At 43.9% G+C, this 25,267-nt stretch overlaps 1 long non-coding RNA gene across 1 annotated transcript; it reads left to right on the forward strand.

The window, feature by feature from the left end:
* The first annotated feature begins 6,261 nt into the window (after positions 1 to 6,261).
* On the forward strand, positions 6,262 to 7,834 carry LOC144819921 (uncharacterized). Its single transcript, XR_013607622.1, has 2 exons — positions 6,262 to 6,607; positions 7,372 to 7,834. It is a non-coding gene; the product is annotated as an uncharacterized LOC144819921 (long non-coding RNA).
* Positions 7,835 to 25,267: the final 17,433 nt, after the last annotated feature.

Below are 25,267 nucleotides of genomic sequence, written 5' to 3' on the forward strand. Positions count from 1 at the left end.
AGGCCACACCTTATTGGCATCCTGAAACAATCATTTAAAATGTTAGTGTCTTGCGACACTTTTGTGAGACAACAGCAGTGCAAAAGATGCACCATGTTTTAAGATAGGACTCACTTCATCTGCATCAAGATACTGTTAGTTTAAAATGTATATCTTTAGGACTGTGTAGGGGGCCTGGAGAAGCAGAAGCTTCTGTAAGTGTCAAAGTTGTTGAAAAACAGTTTGTCCTCAATCTTTTCACTTGTCTTTTCTAATTTTTAAATACATGTTTTAATATTTTTCAAATGTTTGTTCTCTCTTTCACAGATTGAAAGTATAAAAACAAAAAGTGAGTAAGTTAACAACAATTATAAGGTAAATGTTTTGTACTCTTTTCGTTACATTTCTATCACATTCACCTACTAGTAGTTTGACAGCTTCATTTCTTTAACCCTCAGTTTCCTGCCTTTGCTACTTCCCTCATTCCTTTCTCTATTACCTACTTACTCTACTCCTTCCACTCCTTTTCTCAGTCCCTCTCTTCTCATAGTTCCTCACTCTTGTTCACTCACTCCGTCTCTATTACTCTTAGTGTCTTTGACTGATCACTCTTTCACTACTTGTTCATTATGCTTTTTCTGTGTAGTTGAAGCACACTGAGGGGCATATTATGAACACAGCCAATAAAATTATTGCTGTTTTTATTGGCAGAAAACTGTTGCAAAAGTGGTTTTAGCGGCAGTTTTCCGCCGCAAAAGCGGCTTTAGCGACACATTTCTGCCGATAAAAGCTGCAAAACTTTTATTGCCTATGTTGATGATATGGCTCTATGTTATTTACATTTCTTTGCTGTTTCAATTAATCTTTTTCTGTTATTTTTTCTTTTCTGTTTTCTGTTTTTTCTCTCTGTTATTCCACATGTTTTAATCTTATTTTGAACATTCACTCACATTCTCCAAGAAACTCTTCTTTGTTATTGTTCTACTCTCTTTTTTTTCTTTCACTTCCTTATCTATTTTGTTTTTCACAATTATACCCTCTTCCATCTTTTCTTCGGTAAATAGATCTATTAAACAGTATCTCTGGTTTACTCCCTATAGCTGTCTTTCTTTTAACATTACTCTCTGTTTACTTCCCTTATACTTACTCTTCTTTTTTTTTTGGTTCGCTCCCGGTTCGCGAACCGGGAAGCGAACGGGGAAGCGAACTAAAAGAAATAGAGCTTGCCAGAGTGCTAAATATTCTAGCAATTTTTTTTTGAAAGGGGAGGTAGTTCTGAAAAGAACTTTTTTTTAATGTTTTTGTTGTTTTATATATTTTTTTTTTTTCTGAACATTTTTTGTTTTTTTTGTATTTTTTGAACAGTTTTATGTTTTTTTTTTGTTTTTGATGGAGGGGAAACAACAAAAAACAGGCATTGAAAAGGGCTCAACAGGAGCAAAAAAAAAAAATTACTGTCCGGGGCGGTTAGGGCAATTGTGATTTTTATAAGCTAGGTTGATTAAGTTAATGCTCATGTTACCACATGACAGCAATGCACCGCAATACAAGCAGGTAAATTTGATATGAACAAAGTTCTCCTGAATGTTTGGCACGGTTTCCCGTGCCTCTGCTCCTGTCAACGATATCTGTGATGTTGACCTGGCCACAGGAGTTGTTGTTGGGTTATCCTGCAGGTCACGTATCTCTGCTTGGCTGTAGTTCAATGGATGCCACCTGCTCATGTGGCGATGCATGGTATAGTTACCGAAGCTATACTTTTTATCAGTGCCTCTAGATAACTGGTCTTTACAAATGAGGCAGGTGACATACCTAGCATTTACTTTCTTCTGCCCTCGAGGGATTGAAAAAAACTGCCAAATAAAACTGGCTTTCCGATGGGAAACCCGGGGCACCTCTTGTAAGAACTGTGGTCTTTCTGTCTCCTCTTCCTCTAGTTCATCCTCTTCCTCCTCTGTGTTGCTGATGAACTGGGGAGGTGGTCCTCTCTTCCCATGAGGAGGTGGAGGTGGTGGTGGGGGTGCACCAGCTGAAGCAACTAATGAAGCCATGGCTCAACTATCCAAAAAGGTCTTCCTCTCACAAAGATGAAAGTCAGAGTGAGGAAAGAAGGAGGGGTTTTCATCATTTGGGAAAAACAATAGTTCTAAACCAATGAAAAGTGTTATTTTTAGGTCACCTGACCTAGCCTTACATCATTATGAAACCAAAAGTGAAATGAACCAATGAAAAGTTTTATTAACAAGTCACATGACCTCTTACGCTTAAGTTACGCGCTGTGGAACGCGCCCCGGATCGCTTCCGGGTCGCTGCGCTTCGCGCCTCGGTTCGCGCTCCGGAGCACTTCTGGGTGCGCTAACGCGGCACGTCATAAGACGCATTACGCGACAACGCGATACGTCGCGCTTTCGCGACGTGCCGTGGATCGCTTCCGGGGAGCTGCGCTACGCGTCTCAGTTCGCGTACCGGAGCACTTCCGGGTGTGCTAACGCGGCGCGTCATAAGACGCATTACGCGACAACGTGATACGTCGCGCTTCCGCGACGCGTCACGATGTTGATTTCTAACGCGGCAGTTGCGCAAACGGAACGTTTACCGGTTCGCGGACTGGGTCGCGGCATCAAGATGAGCTAACGGGAAGCTTCCCGGTTCGCGAACCGGGAGCTAACAAAAAAAAATTTTTAAAAAAAATTATTAATAAACATATAAAATATATTTTGGGATTTAAAGAAGAATACAATTTACAGCTACAGATATTAGCTTTTAAAAAACCAATGAAATTCACTGAAAAAACCATAGGTTATAGACCATATATAGTTAGGAATTAGCATTTACAAAACCTTGAAAATTCACTGAAAAAACCATAGGTTATAGACCATATAAAGTTAGGAATTAGCATTTAAAAAACCTTATTTTACTCACACAAAACCATTGAAATTCCATATATAGTTAGTTGTACTAACTATAAATCACGCACCCGCAATCCACTGCTGATCATGTCACATATTACATCATTCATGACATGGTCAGTGACATCACTGATGACATCACTGATGACATCTCAAATGACATCACTGATGACATCACTGATGACATCTCAAATGACATCACTGATGACATCACTGATGACATCTCATTTGACATTACTGATCACATCACTGATGACATCATTCATGTGATAATACGATGAACCTCTTCAGACTCTAATATAACTTTAGATATACTCAGTGTAAACAGACACTCATAGACTGTCACTCATCCATGGAGTTACTCACACACCTAGTCAGTCATGCAAAGAATCAATCACACCTCCATTTACTCAACTATACAGTTATACACACCTTACTTATTTAAACATATACTAACACATATTTACTCTCTTTTACAATGCCTGATACAAGTTCACAATGATCCATACAGCCACTCACACATTCACTGGCTCTTATGCACAGTTATTTATATATGTCAACTGTCACATGTACTGTGTTTTACATATGTACTTACTTTGACATGTAGCACTGAGATATCCATTCACTCACCTATGCACTCAGTCAACCGCCCATACAGGTGTTTCTACATGCACTTTTGAACCCATACATCTAGTGAATCAACTGCTCACACATCTATGCACAGAGTCATACACCTCCCAGCCACCCACACACACACACTCAGTCTCCCATACAAATACTTGGGCAACTAATCAATAACCCATATAGTTACTCATATAGCTACTGATCAACACATGCAGCAGTTTACAGAACAACAGACATAATGATGCACAAATTAAGACAGTTTAGTCACTAACCCATGCACTCAGTGACACACATGTATTCACTAACTCATACAGTCAGTCATGCACCTACTAAATCCTTCATCCAGACACTTATACATCCACTCATTCTTCAATATGTAAGACATATTTTAACTTTACAGAAACATACAGTCACTGGATGTTGTCATCAGTGATGTCATCAGTGATGTCATTTGAGATGTCATCAGTGATGTCATCAGTGATGTCACTGACCATGTCATGAATGATGTAATATGTGACATGATCAGCAGTGGATTGCGGGTGCGCGATATATAGTTAGTACAACTAACTATATATGGAATTTCAATGGTTTTGTGTGAGTAAAATAAGGTTTTTTAAATGCTAATTCCTAACTATATATGGTCTATAACCTATGGTTTTTTCAGTGAATTTTCAAGGTTTTGTAAATGCTAATTCCTAACTATATATGGTCTATAACCTATGTTTTTTCAGTGAATATATATATATATATATATATATATATATATATATATATATATATATATATATATATATATATATATATATACTCAACACAGCAGGCGCTCCTTCGGCTTGCAGAAAAACTAAAGGCACACACGGAGTCTGATTTAAAGCTTTTGAAATGCTTTATTCGGTGCTTAACCTTCTCCCCCCATCGACAGACGCGTTTCGCCTCACGGCTTTTTCAATGTCGATTAAAATTGTGACACACAACCATTTTAAACCCACCATGTATCATCATAGCCATGAAGATAGAAGACGGACATTCCACCAACCCCAATGGTATAATTTGTTTGGCGTCCATCTTATAGTGGGTAAATATAATATACAGAACTTATGAATTCATTTGTAAAGTGCAAGTGCAAAACTAAACATAATTTCAACCAAAAAAAAAATATATATATATATATATATATATATATATATATATAGAGAGAGAGAGAGAGAGAGAGAGAGAGAGAGATCCAGTAAAACACATTATAGATCATTAAAAATGATATTTTTGAGAATAAATGTTACTGAAAGCGATATTAAAAATATTGATATTCTTTAAAACAATATTACTTACCTCACTCAATAGTATTCTTGTCAAGGATATATGTGCATCACGATATTTGTGTGTCATGATATTTGTGTGTCACAATATTTAGTTTCTGATACTTATGTCTCCCAATATTTTAAACTCGACACCCTATTCTTGCATATACTCTCATTGTAAGGCAATTCATGACCTAACCACAATGGATAGTACCATTGGCCCGCACCAAAAGAAGGCCACCTGGAACTCATAAGAATTTTGCGAGCACATGCATCATTGGGAAATGCATTTGCAATCGGTGCGAATCGCTTTTTTTGCCCGTTTGCGAATGCATTTCCTGTGTTTGGTATGCATCATCTCTTACGGCGGTTTTCGCATTTTTAGGAGTCGCAATTTTTTTAGCGACTTCTTAAATATTCGCAATTTTAAAGAATTCGCATTTTCAGTGTACTTTCATGTATGCATCAAAATTCGCAGTTAGCGATTTTTTAAGAAATCGCTTTTAGGAATTCTTATTTTTAGAATGACTCTGACCTGGTGGTATTTTTTTTTTTTTCTAAAAGATGCAGGTGTGAATGATGAAAGTTGTCTATAAAGGTTACCAAAATGATTTGCAAAGTATCTCACAATGGCAGCAGTGATTGCAGTCGCACATAGGAGGAGGTTAAGGGCAGCAGCTATTAGGAGAAGATGGATCAATGAAAGGATTTTTAGATTGCGTATTACTTTGTTAGGACAGACAGAGGCTGAAATTTATGATAAATATAGGCTTAATATTGATTCTATCATGGAGTTAATTACAGATTTGGACCCCATTTTACAAAGACCAACACGTAGGACACAAGCCATTCCAACCCATGTCCAGGTATTGTGTTCCCTCCATCTCCTTGCTTCTGGATCTTTTCAGGGTGTCATTGCCATAGCTGGTGGGGTGTCCCAGAGTTCCCTTTCCAGATTTTTTAATGATTTCTTAGATGCCATGTTATTTAGGATTAGGCATTACATTACCTTTCCTACTTCTCAGCAGGATTTGCTGCAAACTAAATTGGACTTTTACAACATGGCACATTTTCCTCATGTTATAGGTTGCATAGATGGGACTCACATTCCAATTTGTCCTCCTTCAGAGAATGAGTACATTTTTCGAAATAGAAAAAGTTTCCATTCACTCAATATTCAAGCCATTTGCAATTCAAAAGCAGTCATCACAGATTTGGTGGCTAGCTATCCAGGAAGTGCCCATGACTCCTACATTTTCAGGCATAGTGCTATCTATGGACAACTGCAGGCTGGAGTTTTTGGAGATGGATATTTGCTTGGTATGTTTTTTAATTCAGCAGTGCATTTTGTTGATGGTTAAAATTAATATATATCTCACTGCAAGTTGTGTCTTTTTCAATAATGCCACAGGTGACAGTGCATATAGTGTGAGAACATTCATAATGACACCCTATCTCAATCCAAGCACCCGCAAAGAGCAGCAATACAATCATGCTCACATTGCTACACGCAATGTCATAGAGAGGACTTTTGGAATTATGAAATCAAGGTTCCGTATATTGCACAAAACAGGAGGAGCTTTGCAATACCGTCCTGATGTCTGCTGCAAAATTGTTGCTGTTTGTGCCATGCTGCACAATGTAGCAGTAAAGAGAGGTTTACAATTGAATGCAGAGGATGTACTCCATAACTTTGATAATCAACCACACCAACCTCTAGCAAGACTACATGGTCCAGATGCTGCAGAGGGGAGGAGAAGGAGGGCAGAAGTGACTGAACATTTCTTTTAAAAAAAGGTATGACACTTTAATGCTGATGGAAAAAATATTTATTTTATTAATTTGCAAAGTATGTTGAATGACTGTTTTTTATTAACATTACATTTTAAGTGTGAAACAATATATATATTTAGGACTTTTGCCTTTCATATCAAATCAAAATGTAATTCAAGACATATGTGAAGCTACAGAGAATTTCTTTGTGATTTTTAAACTTTCCTACTGCGTACACCTAAGGCCTTACTACCAACAATTACATTTGCACTGCCCTTTGCACTAGCTTTTTCCTTCTGTCTGTTGCTACGGCGTTCACACATCTCTGAAGCATTGGCATCAGCTCTCATCATTGAACATACTTCTGTAACTCTTGGCTCAAATGATTTGACTACTGCAGACTTCTCTTGCATGTTTTGTCCTAAATTCTGAAGTGCTTTCATACCTAAGGTAAACTCCTCACAGCATTTACTCATGTCCCTCTGTATGCTGAAGGCATGCTTATTCAGTTGCATAGTACTGTTACACATCCTACTCATGGTTCTGCAACATGACTGCATATTTAAAAATGTTGTGCCTGACTTAGCAAATTGATGAGCATGTTGTTCTTTCATCACTGCACTAATGTTTTCTAAGGCTACAGTCATGCGGCTCAATTTGTCTCCTGTTAACAATTCTGTTCTTTCTAAGACAGCATACATTTTATTGAGACAATTACAGATGCCATTGATGCTTTCTGAAATATTGCTAAATTTTCCTTTCATCACCCTTATGTCCTTCCCCTGCAGACGCTGAACTTTCAAAAGCTTCCTCTCAAGTACAGTACCACTGGAGTCTGCATCTAAGTTGTTTCTATGCTGTGCTGGACGTTGCCTACGCCTGAAGAAATGCTGCAATCTTTGTCTCCTTCTTCCTTGTCTAGGTTGTGATGCAGATGTTGCAGCAGAATTATCACCAGTCACAGGAGCATTTGATGGCTCACTGCTATCTGAGTCTGGGATTTGACGTATTCTTTGCCTCATATTTCTTGCTTGTATTGTTGGTGAAGATTGAGGATCATTGTTATTAGTGGCTGTGCTAAGCAGTTCTTCAGTGAAAGATTCTGCATATTCAATGAAGTTTGTTTCCATATCTGCATCTATTAATAAGAGAGTGTAAAGTGTGTATTACTCCATGTGAAATGTTTGTGAAATTACATTAAAGAAATTGCTGTTAATGACTAATAAAGGTGCATTACACATGAAAGTTAAATCTGTTTCCTGTACATTTTCTCATAGTTGAAACCTGTAATTGATTTTTCTGTGCCTTGGGAAGTTACCATGGACTACAAAGTCCATGATGCACTGCATTCAGCAGGCAAAATGACTTTCAGTGACCACCATCCCATTAACCTATACATAGTCATCATACCATTTAAAAGATGCATCACCCACAATCCTATGTACATTTCAATGAGTTGCTTATTAAATTTGTAATAAACATAAAATAATATTACCTTGAGAAGTGCCAGCTTGCGCAGCAGTATCAATATCAATCACTCCAAACACTGCCTCAGGGGTAAGGGTCCCTTCAACAAGGTCCTCCAGGGGGGTATTTGGCCTGTCCCTTGGTGTTCCTCCTCCAGTTTTCTTGGCACTCTTGTTGCGGGCTGCTAACCTTTCCTTAGCACGACTTCTCAGATCATACCACCTTTTTTGCAGGTTAGTAATATCTCTATGTGCTACACCCACTGAATTTACTTTTGCTTGAATGCCAAGCCAAATCTTTCTTTTAGCAGCCTCAGGAACCTTGAGGGACAGCTTCCCAAACAGCTGGTCCTGCCTTGCTGTCACTTCCTCTATCAAAATTTCAAGTTCCTTATCACTAAATTTAACTTTTCTCTTTCTTGCTTGTGTGTCTTCTAAACTATTTTCAGAAGCCATATTCACCACAGAAGTTCACCAAATGCCTCCTCCAGGGACAGAAAGCAGCTTCAACTGACAAAACAGACTCCTGCCTTTGAAAAAATGTAGCAGGTGGCTGTAATTACTCTGCAGGCTCAAGGGAAGCAATCACTGTGAGATTCATCATGTGCGTCTTTTCGCAATTTGCGAATTCGCAATTTGCGAATTCGCACATAAGAAATCGCATTTTCTATGCGAATCGGTTAAAATTGCGATTTTTGCCGATTCGCATAAAAATTGCGAAAATAATGATGCATTTGATTTTGCGATTCCTTATTTGCAATTCCTTATTTTTCGCAAATAAAGATTCGCAAAAACTAACATTGATGCATGTGCCCGTTAGTAAACATATTAACTTTTTAATAAAGTATTCTGTTGGTGGATATGTTTAGGTACCTATTCTAATTAGGGCTTTAGACATTGACCACGCATGTACCTATTACCTTCTGACCTCTGGTAGATGAACTGCAGCTTGATCTTCAACATTTAGTATAATACTTTACATGAACGTGTGATATTGACACAAGTGAAAAAATCAGTGCTCATCTCAATGATTTCAGTTGAACTACGTAAATATTGCTAAGTCTAGAAAGATGAATTGATATCACTATACATTTGAGCCAAGTCAGAGAACCAGTATTATTTGTTTTGCCTCGGTAACTGACAGTATGATTTCATCACTGTACATTCAAAAAACAGTCTGACACTAAATGTGTTAGACACTGCGAACTAGTGTCTTGTAAGTTTAGCAAAGAATGCCATTTGTTTGTTAGAAAACAGATGCTATAGAGGTCTTGCACACACCTATTTGTAAGATCTAGGATATAGGATACCACACAATCAAACAGGACTATAGGGGCGTCATTTGGTGGGATCATCATAAAAGAAGCCAGCAACACATCCTGATTTCAATTCTGAGAAACAAATATGATTGCAAATACCACTAAATGAATATCGTGGGCAATGTGCACAGGCAATTAAGTAAAGAATCGGATGGCAAGATGTTGATTCCTGAATGACATTGGTGATAGAGAGCAGGACATGGGTATGGAAATTGATATTAGTAGCCACAGACCAGACTCAGCAACAACAATAACGCAGGAGAAGGATTCATTGAGGGAAAACCAGAACCATCGTCAACCACACAATTGAGATTCAGTATTGTGACTCAGTGAAGCACCCAAATATCTTGTATCACAGCTTTCATACATGTAGTTGAACCTACAGTACATGTTTACAAGCAGAAACTGTCCAAATTGCCTGCAGCAAGCATAATACAAACGTTAGCATTATATTGCATAGGCAGTATAAGAGCAATCTGAACTTATGCTACCTGCCAATCAATTTGTTTTGAGGTTTTACCCACCTTGAAAAATGTCTCTCCAGTGAGATGGTGGTATGCTTTATTGAAATTTGTATTTCTGAGATGTTTATTTTCCGTCTTTAGAGGTCACAGTCAATTAAAGTTATGTTTTGTGTGGAATTTCCTTAGAAGGTGCATTTCAATTCTTCTAAGGTTGCATTCTATTTTTCTTCTCAAGATGATGGGTGAAGCGTTGCATTTGGCTACCAGTGCACTTTTGTACATGGCATTCGATGTGAAATATGAGGGCAGAGAAGATTTAAGGAAGAGAAAGAGAGGGTATTTGCACAGGGCAGTAATTGAGCATTGCAGAGTTTACCTGCTGGAGTATCATAGGGTGCGCGCTCCTTTATCTCCGCATCCTAAAGGTCAGAGTAGAAATGGCTAGCCCATTTGTGTTGCTGATAGGCCAATGCAGGTAGAACTCGCATCTTCCTTCAGAACTTCCTAGCCCCTTTGTTGATAGTGTATAGGGGACTCATGGATTATTACAGTGCTCCACATCCAATGTCAGGGTTCGGGAAACACCATTACCACTTCCTATAAAACGTAACGCATCATTTCATGTCATCTGATAGAGCCTTCCTCATAGTAAGAATATTGCTCCAGAGTCAATGCAGCATTCACCAAGAAGGACCAGCTGTTTGCCTGTATCCTGAATTTCTGAATTTTCAATGCAGATTCTTATGTAGGCATGCAATGCAAATCTTAAAGTGACAGCAACCCAGATGATTCGCGTTGTAGAGAGCGTGGTAGTGTGCCTCAACACGGCACATGAAATGAGATGGCCACTCTATGGGGAACCTTGCCTTGTGGCATTACCACTAGTAAAGACAAAGGAGTTTCGATCTAGAAACTTCAAAATTCAAAACCCTGTGAACTGGCACTAAATGAGATCCACTTCTGTGTAGGAACCTAACATGTATATATCAAATAGCTGCTAAGCGCTCACAGAGCTTCTTGTCACCTACGAAGCCATTTAGTGCAGTCACTTGTACCATTTAGAGGTCGTGGAACCACAGGATTTTCGACGGGGGGTGGGAGGGGGGTATCAGTTGACTCCTCAAATGGAAGCCCCTGACCTGGTGATCCGTCTGCCACGGGACCGCTGGGTCACTGTGGTGTTGCCTGCACTATTTAGGGCAAGGCGATCGCTTTGGCGGATGTACGCAAGATAGAGTTATCCCTGCCAGGCATAGAGGGTCCCTCGATATGCCGGGTGGTTGTTTGCTAGAGGGATAGAGCGCTAGAGGGACAGAGGCCAGACCCTTTGCTGAGCCTGTGGACTCATAGGTCACCGACCGGGTCTAAATGACTCTGTTAGTCCCTCAATCCGGTTTTTGCAAACAACTTTTGATACGAATACATAAATGCAGGGGGTTGCATTTCAATGCACGCCTTTTTTTAATACATGATATCCCTAGAAGTATTTTCAAGTGCTTGCCTTTTAATATTAATGCAGGTCCTACATATTTTTTACCAAAATAGCATACTTCATGTGTGCGTAATTAGAAATACGACAGGTTCATAGCTTGTGGGCAATAATGGCTGCCATTTCCACGGAGCTATGTCTTGACAGGTGCCATTAGAGAAAGGAAGCCGTGTAATAGATGTCAAATGATTAACATTTCCGTGTTGTTGTGTGACTCACCGTAAAGGCAGACACACCCACAGAAATGCTGCTGGTGCAATTCATGCCTCTTCACCTCAGCGATAAACTACATTTGCAAATACACACAAATTAGCCAGTTACCAGTCTGAAACTGTGAGGATAGCAAGTTCCACAGCTGCTCAATTGCAGCCAGCAAATGTCTGGGCCTTTGGGAAATGTGCCATTTGCATAATAATGCTAGTGCCAACTTTATTTTAGGGTTCTTAAATGATAAACTTGATTGCTGTATTTTGCTTACAGCTGAAAGCAACGTCGACACCAATAAAAGGGTAACTTCATTTAAAGATTTTATATGTATCTCTGTCTCTATTTGGTTAACGAAATGGCATGTGGGTAAATCATTTTGCTAGGTGACTATTTACGTTTTCCGTTCTAAAGCTATGTTTTTTTCGCAGTTAACATTTTACATTATTCTTAAATCATCAGAAATTAACGTACGTGTTTACGTTATACTTGAAAACGAGCAGGGATGTTGCACTACAATTTCACTTCCTTTCAGACTGAAAACAAAGCCTGAAGGTAATGGACTGTTATTAATGATATATAACTTCCAGGCTTGACATGCATCTTGCTATCAGGCGTGCTCTCCGCTCAGCATTATGGTACAGTGAGTCCCACAGTGCAGTAAAATAATGCCAATTACAATAAGATGTCTTCTGAAAGCAGTAATTCTATCTCAATGCAGCTAATCAGAGAAAAATCATCCATTTTACCCCCATGTCTCTCAGTTCCTTCATACAATACATTACGTTGCGCTGCGTTACGTTGCCTTATGTTACGTAGCGTCTTTGGCTGTCCATTTTCATTAGGGATTGGAGTCAGCTTTTGGCGATGTCCTTCAAGTATTGTTCTATGGGCACGTTTTTGTTTAGGTGGCTATATCCTATTCATGGAGCTATGGGGGCGTAGCCAACCACCAAGCATGGCGGACGTGTCCTAGCGGAGCTCTGGACCGGGACCCTAGATCCTGATTAGTATATACAAACCCGGCGTTATTAGACCCTAAAAGTAACTCCTGGCTGATCTGACTTAACACCCCACCGAAGACCAAGAAAAACAGCAAGTTGCCACTGATCAAACACTGCATACATGGACGGCTTCTCCCGGTGCTGCGACCTGCACTGCTGAGTGTGGTGACGTGCCCAGCGGGTGTGCTGCGGGCATGGGCAAGCATGGGGGAAGGCGCTGCGCGGAATGACTGTCGACGGACACAGGAGTCTGAGTCAAAAGTCCTGCCAACGAGCAGGCACCTCTTTTAATTTCGCCCCACAGGCCACGCCTGGCCTGCGGATGTAGTGCAGCGGTCTAGTCGTGACTAGACCGCTGACCATTACATCCCTATCCAACTCAGTCTCTGAAAACAAACAGTTCAAACAGTTCAAAACAGTTTGTGTGATGGGCACATGAATTTAAAGTACTTGCGTGGCTGGGCAGTGCAGAACTCGGATGTCATCAGCAGGCAAAATCCCGAAGGCGTTCGCTCGGACGTGGATTTGGTCGCAGACTGTAGCCTTGAGGACCACCACGTGGCCGCGGCCTCATGGGTCATGCCATCTGGATTTGGGCCCGGCCATGGCGAAGTAGTCGCCTCCGGATTTGCTTGGTCTCCGCCACTTCTCGGCCCATCACCAGGTTGTTCTTGCTCTGTGGTGACAGGGCCACTTGGTTGATGGGCAGACAGGGTCACGGGGTGCTCTGACGGGACCTCCTTGAACCATTACATGTTTCGGGACACTTCTTATCCTCTTCGCGTGGTTACCATAGTCCCGTTGTTTGCTGTGACCATCCAGGTCCCGGGTTCATAGCTGGTTCTGAATTTTCCTCCGGGCCGGCGGTCTCTCAGGAGGACGTTGGATCCTGCCCTCAGGGTTCTTGGTGTGGCACGGCGGCGAATGCTTGCTTGCTGGTTTCGACGCTCTCTCCTATCCTGTGTTTCCTCAGCACTGAGAGGGGGTGGTGCCGATCCGGGCAGGTGGGAAGCAGGTCTCTTCTCGGGCCATGGAGCATCAGTGCCCACGGGCTACTCTGAGTAGTGCAGTGGGGGGTGCTTCGGTACGCTTGTTCCACTACTACTATGCGGAACATCTTGTTTAGTGTACGCATGAAGCGTTCAACATCGCCATTTGATTGTGGCCATTGGGGAGTGACTCTGCGATGATGGATTCCACGCTGTCTTTGAAAGGTAGCAAATTCAGCACCTTGAAACGGTGGCCCATTGTCGCTGCGGATTTCATGAGGGAGACCAAACATGGCAAATATTCTTTCCAGTGTGGGGCCTATGTGGGTGAATGCGGTGGACACGACCGGCTCCACTATGGGGTATTTTGAGAATGTGTCCACCAGCACTAGCATGTGTTTCCCTCCGGGGAAGCTCCCAAAGTCTATGCTCACTTTGGACCACAGGACGGTGCACACCTCTACTGTGATCACAGGGAGGGGTCCTTCCGGGGTACTCATCAGTTGGCACGGCGGACAGTGATGGACAAAGTCTTCGACCATTTTCTCTAGCTCGGGGAACCACACTTTTTCTCTCATCCTTGCCTTCATTTTGGTTGCTCCCTGATGTCCTCCATGGGCTAGCTGTGTCACCCTGTACTTCAAAGCTTGGGGTATCACCAACCTTGATCCACTTAGCAGAATACCGCCTTCTGTGGCCCTGAGTTTGTTTTGTACACGCCAGATTTTTGCTAGATTCTCCCATTCCTCTAGGCTCCAGGAGTTGGCTTGGCGGAGGTAGTTCATCCATGATCCTTCCTGGACTGCTTGCAGTGTCCTGGCGTACATACCATCAGTGGCGGCCGCCTCTTTGATGTCACCCAGGGTCATGTTCTGGGGACATGCTGCCATCGATACCAGTTGGACGTAGTGTTCTGTGTCTTCAGTGTCGACTTGAGTCTCTGGCGGGATGGGGTGTCTCGACAGAAAGTCGGTGGGGTTTTTGGCCCCCAGCCGGTACACCACCTCCATCTTGTACGGCTGGAGCTGGACTGTCCATCGCTCGATGCGCGTAGGAGGATGAGGTGCAGTTCCTTTGAAGAGAGGCACGAGGGGCTGGTGGTCAGTGACCATGGTGAACCGTTGTCCTTTCAAAAAGATATGAAAGTGGTTACAGGTCCACTTAATGGCTAACGCTTCCCACTTGATTTGAGCATACCTTGTCTTGGTAGGTGTCAGGGATTTACTGGCGAATGCCAGGGCTGCCCAGTGGCTGGGTTGCCGTTCTTGTGCTAGCACTGCTCTGAGGCCTACTTGGCTTGCGTCGACAAGTACTTCCGCCCTCTTCGCTGGGTCGAAGTGCGCCAGCGTGGCTTCTCCTAGAAGGGCATCCTTTATGCCCTGAAATGCTTCTTCATCTTTCTGTCCCCATCTCCATGTGGCGTCCGTCCTTGTGAGGGCTCTGAGTGGTTTGGCCCGGGTAGCTAGCCCTGGGATGCATCTCCCAAAGTATGTGGCCATGCCCAAGAAGCTGCATACTTCCGTTGGTTTTGCTGTTGTTTGGGCGTTCTTGATTGCGTTCCTGGTTGAACTCGCACCCAAAGAACTCAGGGGATGGTTGGAAGAACTGGCATTTTTCCATGTGTAAAGTCGCTCCATGCTCGCTGAGACGCTTTTGCGTGTTTAGTAGTTGCCTGTGGTGATCAGCGGCTGTTGCAGAGTGGATTCAAATATTGTCGCTGATGTTCAGCACTCCGGGCAAACTTGACCGCATGTCTCGTATCGTGTTTTGGAATACTTTGGCTGCCAACAATATTCCTAAGTTGAGCCTTTTGTATCTTCGCAGTCCTAAGTGAGTGCTGAAGGTGGTAATGTAGCAGCTTTCATGTGAAAGTGGGAGCTGGTGGAATCCTGCATTTAAGTTAAGTCGAGTTTTGAAAACCACTTGGACACGTTGACGTCTGCGATGATATCATCGATTGTGGGTGTGATGTGGCGTTCCCTTCGGATTGCTTTATTCAGTAATTGCATGTCAATGCAGAGGCGTATGGCTCCTGGTTGTTTCGGCTTTTCCGCGATGACAATCAGGGACACCCAGGGCGTGGGCCCTGACACTTTTTCAATGACGCCTTGCTCTTCCAGGGTTTCCAGCCCTTTCTCCACCAGCGGCCGTAGGTGGAACGGCACTCTTCTATGTCACAACGCAACTTGGGTGACTGTCTTGTCAATGTGTCGTTTGATGGGGTTACACTTGCTGCGCCTGAGCCCTTGGAATAGCTCCGGGAACTGACTCAGTAGTTCTCCTACTTGGTGATTTTGGAGCCTCCTCACGAAAGAGACAAGTCTGAGGTCCTCTGCCCTGTGACTGCTCAGTAGGGTGTCTGCCTCCCTGTTGATTACGTGGATCATCGCGGTGACCTCAAAGTCGTCTGCTATGATGGCGACTGAGATTTACCCTTTCAATGGGAGGGGTGTATCTGCCCCGTAGGCATAGATTCTGGTCTTTGGCAGAGTCACTGGAGGGCATGGCCGTAGACGGCGATACTGTTGGAGGCCCTTTACATTTACCGTGACTGCCTTTATCTCTGTTCCCGCCAGCTGGATCATGCACGTTGGCTGGGGCCTGCGGTGTCGTTTGAGTTCCTGTGCAAAAGAGATTAGGTATACCTCTTCGTCGCCATCTTCTGAGGAGTCTTCAGCCAGCCCTTGGTATTTCCTGCCTTTTCTTTGAGAATCTTCGGATGGTGTTGTTTCGGTGTCTGACAGCTGTCGTACTGATCGCGTTGGAGGCCTTTGGTTCCGGAAACCGCGGCCTCTAGTTCGCCTCCTGCATACAGTGGCAAAATGGCTGGGTATGCCGCAGTTGGTGCAGGTCTTCCCCTGTGCAGGACAGTCTTTTGCGGCGTGTGGTTCGTGCCCACAGTACCTACATCTTTGGTTGGATGTTTCCGGCTTCGGTTTCCTGAAGGAGTCACCTTTGGGCCTTGTTCGGAGTGCTTCCGCCTGTTCTGTCTTGATGGCGTTGGACCGTCCTTGTGGCTTGATTAGTGCTTGGTCCATTTCATTTGCTCTTGCTGTGGACAGATCGTGAGAATGTTCCAGTATCACCATGTCCTCGAGCGCGATCTTCATTTGGCGTAAGATGAAGCCTCTCAGCGTCTTGTTGCGGCACCCCTGGATCAGTTGCACCCTGATCTCCTTCGGCTGGTCATCTTCAGTGCTCGTGCTGGCGAGTTCACGTAGTCGGGCGTAAAACGTGTTCATGGACTCCCCTTCTCTTTGGCAGGCTTGACGTAGTTTGAACTGTTCGAAATCTGGGTTCAGCTGAGGGTCAAAATGGGCTTCCAACGTGGTTACCGCCCTGTTATAGTCAGTGGCTGCGCCTATGTTGGGTAGATGTGTGAATAACTTGAAGATTTTGTTGCCAGCATAGTGTAGCAGTAGAGACCTCTTGCCCGCCTTGTCGGTCTCCTGGGTTGCGACGAAATAGTTGTTGAGGCGTTCAATCCAGAACAGTGTTCCCAGGCACTTGTGGCACTGTGTTGGAAGGTCAGTCCCTTTGACTTATGGACACACCCTGTGGTAAGCCTTCTGTGCCTGAGGTCGTGGCTATGCCTTGGGATGCACACTTCTGGGCCCACGTGGCAGTCAGCAGCTCCCCTTAGGGACACACATGCTGCAGGAAACTCTGGCGGGGCGGGCGGGGCTGAAATGCGGCCACAAATCCGTGATGTTTCCCGGTGTATGGAGAGCACGTGGGGGGTGCACCAACCTTTGAAGAGCAGGCCATCGTCGCTGTGAGGCAGGGTGCTCTCCGTTGGCTGAGCGCGCATAAGTGCGTGCTGCGGTGCGGCCTGCGGAGGCTGGCGAGAAGGACGTGTGCCCGGCAGTTGTCAATCGGGCAGCAGGTTGCTAGCGGGGCTATTGCCCCACTTGTCACCAGTGTGGTGATGTGCCCAGAGGGTGTGCTGCCGACACGGGCAAGCACAGGGGAAGGTGCTGCACAGAATGACTCATGACGGACACAGGAGTCTGAGTCGGGAGTCCTGCCCTCGACCAGGCGCCTCCTTTTATTTCACCCCGCAGGCCAGGCAATGTAGTTCGGCGGTCTAGTCGTGACTAGACCGCTAACCATTGACGTAGGTCTAACTGAGGAGACGTAGGCCGCACTACGCAGTACAGGATTGGAGAGGAATCCTGGTAGACAGAGCATCGGAGGTGTGCTGGAGGCCCAGCGGGATCAAGCAACTCAGTTTGTGACCGACTGGGAATGGCGATGTGACCACGGCAGAAGGGCACCATGGTTCAGAACGGCAGTGGAGCCCCACTCTGATAAGGTATGCTGGGCTTGTAATGGCGGCTGCCGCATCACACTAACGAAAAAGGGACGGTAGAGGCAGGTATTGAGCTGAGCGGCCATGACGGATCTGCAGAGCACTTTTAATCCCCACAAACTGCTACGGAGACCCACCATTACCTAGACGGTAGGGAGGGAGCCCGGACCCGTGATATGAGTGTCCCCGTACTTACGGAGTTAACTAGTGCTTGCAAGAGCCCTTTGTCTACCTGCGCTAAAGACCACAAAAACGGCACTGACGCATGTACAGACACTTCCCTTGGCTACAAGCACTAAATTCCATCCGGTGCACAATACTTAATATTGCAGTTCTACAATGGGCCGCACCAGAGGGAAATCAATGGAACTACAGACCTCCGGAAAGCAGGACCTCATAGAACTGGAAGAGACAAATAGCGCCTCTGACCAGGACTGTGTACCCCCAACCAACACCAATACACAAGCTGATAAATTGGATCCGATACTCCAAATGGTATGCAATTCTAGGCAGGCAATTGAGAGGCAAGCAAGCACACTCGCTACTGGAGTCACGCCTTTGAAAGCGGATCACAATAAACTGACAGACACGGTCTGAAATAACAAACTACAAATAGCTGAGATGATGCCTCAACACAAGAACAATTCTGAACATATCCAAAACTTGCAGCAAGAACTCTCTGACCTACTCAAAAGAGTAGAGCTAGCCATAATAACGTTCAAATAGAAGGATTTCCAGAGAGAAGTGAGGGATCCTACCCTACCCATTGTATAGAACAATGGTTTAAAGACCTGCTTGCACCAGAGGGCCTCGAGGAGCTCTCCAGTTTGGAGAGAGCCCACAGGATACCTGCCTGACCTCCCCCTCCAGGGGCTCCACCTAGACAACTAATTGCTCGTATTCTGAATTTAAAGAGAAGGATACCTTACTTCGTACTTCACGTGAAAAAGCTCCAATACAATTGGAGAATAAAAGAGTATCACTATACCCAGACTTTACTATAGTGGTGCAAAAACTAAGAGCATCATTTCAAGGAGTTAAAACACTGCTTAGGAACCACAATTTAAAGTATGCTCTCCTTTTCCAGCTAGGCTAAAAGTCATTCATGAGCAAAAATCCCTGTTTTTTGATAGCCCAGCTGAAGCGGAAAAATGGATAGAAGTTACACTGACACCTGATCCCTCACAAACTGATTCCCAGACTTCACACCCAAAACAGCAAAGTGCTCCAAAGATCACCCATAGCACGAAAGATCACAAAAAACTGAACAGACTGGAAGTTCCTCTGAAGAACAGGGATTCTGCACAAACTCAGAACTGTGCCCAGAGACTTGGGACATCAGTGAATTAGGGTGTGCCAAACCTCACCTTTTAGTACCCAAAATCCCCTACCAGACTAGTAATCAGTGTCACGTTAGCTCTTCGTCCTATAGCAAAGAAACCAATAATTAGACAACCTAAAACATGAGACTTAGAACCATCTCAGGAATGGTGGGAAGTGAGAACACTCTTTTGTTATGTGCTCATACCAGTCCACAGCAGGTGTAAAATAGAGACACGGTAAGGTTAAAATGTTTATTTTAACGACATGATCTCAAGTGCAGTATTTTAATCAACATCAGCATACATATGGATAATAATAATACGGACAGCATGGTTACAATTCCATAACATACAAAAGGAGGAATCATGTTACAATGATAGTGCAAACAGGTGATAAAAAAATTTCAAGTTCAAGTTCAGAGATTTGTATAGCGCACTACTCACCCAGAGGGTCTCAAGGCGCTTGGGGGAGGGTGCGTGCTTTACTTATCGAATATCCAAGTTTTGAGTTGCTTTCTGAAGGAGGGGTGGTTCTGTGTAAGGCGGAGGTGGGAGGGGAGAGAATTCCAGGTCTTGGCCGCTAAGTAGGAGAAGGATCTTCCCCCCATGGTGGATCAATGGATGCGCGGAACAGCGGCGAGGGCTTGATTGGATGATCGTAGTTGGCGGGTGGGGGTGTAGAAGGACAGTCACGTGTTGAGGCATTCGGGTCCTAAGTCGTAGAGGGCCTTGTGTGCGTGGGTGAGGAGACGGAACGTTATCCTCTTGTTGACAGGGAGCCTGTGGAGGTCTCTCAGGTGACCGGAAATGTGAGCTTGACGGGGGATGTCCAGTATGAGTCTGGCTGAGGCGTTTTGGATGCGTTGGAGTTTTTTCTGTAATTTGGCTGTGGTTCCGGCATAGAGGGTGTTTCCATAATCCAGTCGGCTTGTGACCAGTGCGTGGGTGACCGTTTTTCTTGTTTCGGTGGGGATCCAACAGAAGATTTTTTTGAGCATACGTAGGATGTTGAAGCATGATTATGAGACGGCGTTTACTTGTCTGGTCATCGAGAGGGAGGAGTCCATGATGAAGCCCAGGTTACGTGCGTGATCCGTAGGTGTGGTGCGGTGGCCACCATGAGTCATCCCAGGCGGAAGGGGATGAACCTAAGATGAGGACTTCCGTTTTGTCCGAGTTCAGTTTTAAGCGGCTGTTCTTCTAGGTAAAACACCCTCCCTATCTATGCAGCCAGTGGGCTATGATAAAGGTGCCAGATTTCTACTTCGGCTTGCAGCTGCCAAATTGTTGTGTCTAGAATGTGTGACATGGACAAGCCAGTAAACAGGCATGCGTTATGATAACCTTGGCGGTTTAACACTCACTGTACAGACTGGGGATACGATGTATGTCTAGAGAAGTCGAAAAACAACCCTTTTCCCTTGTATAGACCTTCATCCAAGCTAAGTCAGCAAAAACAGCTAAGCAGTGTCATGCCCAAAAGTAGCAAAAGGGAAAAATGGCGTTTAAACCTCGAATAAGCCATGCTAACTTACACGCAAAAGAGGCCCATAAACTCTACGACACAAATGATCGATGAACAACAATTTGCAATACAGGCGGCTGCTAAAATGGACGATCAGGATGCCCACTCAGCTGCAGACTCACATGATTCCTCGGAGGACACTACTGTACACTCTGATTCCGAAACTAGCCCGGCATGGTTCCGGTCACTTACCCCCCAAATAGTGAAAGACTATCTGGGTTGAGTTCCGTGGTTTGTAAGTAAAAAGGTGGAAGTAAGAAAATACTAGCTTTTGACTTTATTTCCTGTTAGACCGGTGTTTGCAGTAAAGTTATCTTATAAACTATGTTGGGGCCATGGACTGGCCAGCTATGTGACTACTCTGATGTAATGTTCTCCACAGGGATATTTATTGTATAGGGTTGCCGCCACCCGGTTGCAACTGCTAATTGGTTTGAAATGTTAAGATATATAGTTTTATTCATGTCATGGTTTGGTCCTTTGATGTTTTATAGGGGAACCTTGTATTGGGGATTGTTGTTCTTAGGTTTTACCAGACTCACCTACTGTCGAAATTCTTATAATTGACGAGATATCACTGGGATAAACATGCTACAATGACACCACTTCTTCTATGACTATGGCTGGGAAATATAAGATTTTGACCTGGAATATTAGGGGGATGGGGTCGGTACACAAACGACATAGAATATATGCACAATTGAACAGTCGTAAAGCACACATTGTCTTAATGCAGGAAACACATCTCACAGAAATTGAGGCTGTTAAACTGTGGAAAAAATGGCCGAGCAAATATTTGGTACATCTTATTCTGCATTTGCGAGAGGTGCAGCTGTATGGGTTAGAGCAAGCACCCCATTAGTAGTGGAGGAACAAAGAATTTACACAAATGGCAGATATGTGTTTCTCCGAGGTACACTAGCTGGAGAACCACTAATACTTGGAAGTATCTAAGCCCCTAATACGGAACAGGATACATTCTTAGCATCACTAAACACAATATTGGCAGATTGGGACGGCTATCTCTGGGTGGTGGGTGGAGATTTCAACTCGGTATTAAATACAGACCTGGACCACTCGCAACCTCCTATAACAGAAACACATATTAGGAGGCAATCCTAAGCATTAATGAACTGGGTGGCGGGTTGGATAATTGACGATGCATGGAGAGTAGTTAATCCCACGAGTAGAGAATATTCGTTTTACTTCCCTACACATTTATTGCACACACGCATTGATAGAATATTTTGTTCTACACCTATGATTAGCGCCATCTCACATACTACCTACCTTGGCAAGACACTATCAGATCATAATCCCTTGGAGTTAACATTACAGTGAGGTAGGATCCCAACACCAATTCCAACTTGGAGACTACAGCCAATATCCTTGGAGGACCCTGTCTTTAGTAGTGCCCTCTCCACACCAATGGAATAATATTTTAAGGAAAATGCAATCACTGCGTGTATGCGCCAGATAGAATGGGAGGCATTCAAGACTGTTATCCATGGAGTGGCTATCGGTACTAAAGTGGTGCTCCAAACTATAGTAGATAGTGAACTGCCGGACCTAGTAACTTGGCTAGGAGGGTCAGAAAATACTGCTGCTTCAGACAACAAACACAAAGCAGCACTGCAGGTGGCGCAAGTCAAACATGCTGAACTATTGGAACAACTACGGACAACTGATCACCGTAATTATACCCAAAAGCAGCATGTGGAAGCAGATAGGGCTGGGCCATTACTCACACAACTAATATGAGACACTCCATCCCCTACCCCCATACAAGAGGTGCACACACTAGAGGGATACACCGTACATACACAAGCAGACATCAACCGGGCTTTCCAAGATTATTATGCAGCTTTATATGCAAAACCTGCAGAAATGCGGGAAGAAGACTTAAAGGGCTTCTTTGAGGGGTTAGAGTTTTTCCAACTTACTGGGATACAAAAGAAAGAAATGGCAAAACCAATCACAAAAACTGAAATTAAATCGGCCATAAAAGACCGAGTAATAAGGTCCCAGGACCTGAGGGCCTACCTGCAGAGTTCTATATGACCTTTTCAGCAATCCCGACACCCCACCTTCAAAAATGGTATCAGGCGGCATTGGAGGGAGGTTCCCTGCCCCCTACCACAAGACAGGCTTTGGTCACTTCACTGTTGAAACCTGGCTGGAATCAGATGGAGATGGGGGATATCGCCCCCTTTCCCTGTTAACTACTGACTATAAAATCCTTAGTAAAATATTAGCTGGCAGTCTGCTTATTCATTTGCCCAGGTTTGTACATATGGACCAATGTGGTTTTGTTTCAGGCAGAAGTACCTCACTTAATTTCAGGCCGCTGCATCAGATACTAACATTGATACCCTCAGAAGACGCAGGGGCCGGCTGTCTCTCACTCGACCTGCTTCAAGCCTTTGGTTGATTACATTGGGATTATATGTTACGTGCTCTTACGTTGTTTGGCATACCGCAGGAATATATCCATTGGGTGGAACTGTTATATTCACTGGCTGCTAAGTTGCGAAGAATGGCACAGGATAAAGGTATCAAGCTGGGGACCTCAACACATATAATATCCGCATGTGCCGATGAAAATATATTATATTTTAACAATCTCTGAGGCCTCACTGAGCCCCTCCCAACAATGTTTATGCTTTTTCAGACATTGTCTGGCCTCACCATTAACGAAACTAACACATACACCTACTTTTTTAGAGACACTGGGCAATCAGACTGCGTTCAATTTGGTCCCTGGTTCTTCACTGTTGCACCCACCACATTTAAATATTTAGGTATACAAATCTACAGAACGCCACGGGACAAATTGCATACTAGATATCCTTACCATTATCAGTGGCGGGCAGAATCACAATATCAAAAATGGTAATGCTTCCCAGATTGTTTTATTATTTTACTAATTTGCAGATTATAATTCCAACAAGCATGTTCCAAACGCTAAACATCATGCTGACTGAATTGGTCTGGGCTAAGGGCAGACAACAAGTCGGTCTTGCTAAGTTACAGCTGAGCACTGACCATTGTGGGTTGTTGGCCTCGGAATTCCATGCATGTTGCTATGCTAGCCAACTCCAGTGGCTCTCTTACTGGACAGCTAGTCGCCACTTGCATGAAATTGATATGGTATAGACTACATGGGTGTATTACATACACTACCACTACCGAATAGTAAAACTCAGCCGACGGTGCAACCATTACTTAGAGTAGCTATATCCTATTGGAGGAAAGCAATCCAATATACCAAAGGACAATGTCCATACGCTCCTAATATCCCGCTACTGGGGATTCCCACACCAACAGGGAGGCTCTCCAATAGAAATCTGACTGCCTGGATAGATGAAGGTGTTGGTGCGGTGGGAATGCTATACTTATAGACCACAACATGTTTGTGAGAGAACAAGGGGTTCCTAATACACTATACATAATACATGCTAGTATTAGAAGATATGTGAGAAACACCTGGGGCCTCATTTATGAGCCCTTGCGTCACTTTTACGCTGCTGGGGCGTCACTTTTAGTGACGCACCAGTGGAGTAAAAAATGTGCCTTGTTGCACCACATTTACAAAGTGACGCATCTAAGCAGATGCGTCACTTTGTAAACCCCTGCGCTACATTACACCTGCGCCAGGTATAATGTATGCAGAGGGGGCGTTCCGCCGCAAAAAGCCTCGTAATAGTGACGCAGTGAAATCTATGAGATTTCACTGCGTCACTTTTAGAACGCTGTTGCGTCAAAATCTTGCGCCTGCCTCACAGCAGGCGTAAGACTGACGCAAGCCCTTTCACATGGGGCTTTTCCCATGTGAAAGGACGCATTGCTGGAGTTGCGTCACTTTTGTGACACATTCCAGCAATGCGTGACTTTTGCGCTTACAGATAAGTCATAAATACTGACGTATCTGTAACTCCTTGCGACATGATGCATCATACTGTAAATATGACGCATCATTGGTGTCGCAAGGAGGGCGCAATGAAAAGTGACGCATCGCTGTTTTCACGCAGCAATGCGTCACTTTTCATAAATGAGGCCCCTGGTCTCCTGATGGTGCAGAACCCCCAACACATGAACTCATCCATATTTTATATCATATGGGGAATGGGAACCACCTGGTGAAATGGCTATACAGTAGCATTTGATCACAAGTGGCGGTTCCGCTGTACGGCCTTAAAACTAAATGGTCTGAAGATATAGGGCGTGATGTTCCAGATAAGGTATGGTTTCAAATATTGAAATGTCCCAAGAAGATCTCGAGAAACCCTAAATTTAAACTAATACAATTCATGACAATGCACAGGGCATACTTGATACAGATTGAACAAGATGTTTCCAGGCACAACAGACAAATGCCATATAGAACGCTGTTGCGTCAAAATCTTGCGCCTGCCTCACAGCAGGCGTAAGACTGACGCAAGCCCTTTCACATGGGGCTTTTCCCATGTGAAAGGACGCATTGCTGGAGTTGCGTCACTTTTGTGACACATTCCAGCAATGCGTGACTTTTGCGCTTACAGATAAGTCATAAATACTGACGTATCTGTAACTCCTTGCGACATGATGCAT

The sequence above is a fragment of the Lissotriton helveticus genome, chromosome 2_1, assembly GCF_964261635.1.
Source record: "Lissotriton helveticus chromosome 2_1, aLisHel1.1, whole genome shotgun sequence".
NCBI classification, from domain to species: domain Eukaryota; kingdom Metazoa; phylum Chordata; class Amphibia; order Caudata; family Salamandridae; genus Lissotriton; species Lissotriton helveticus.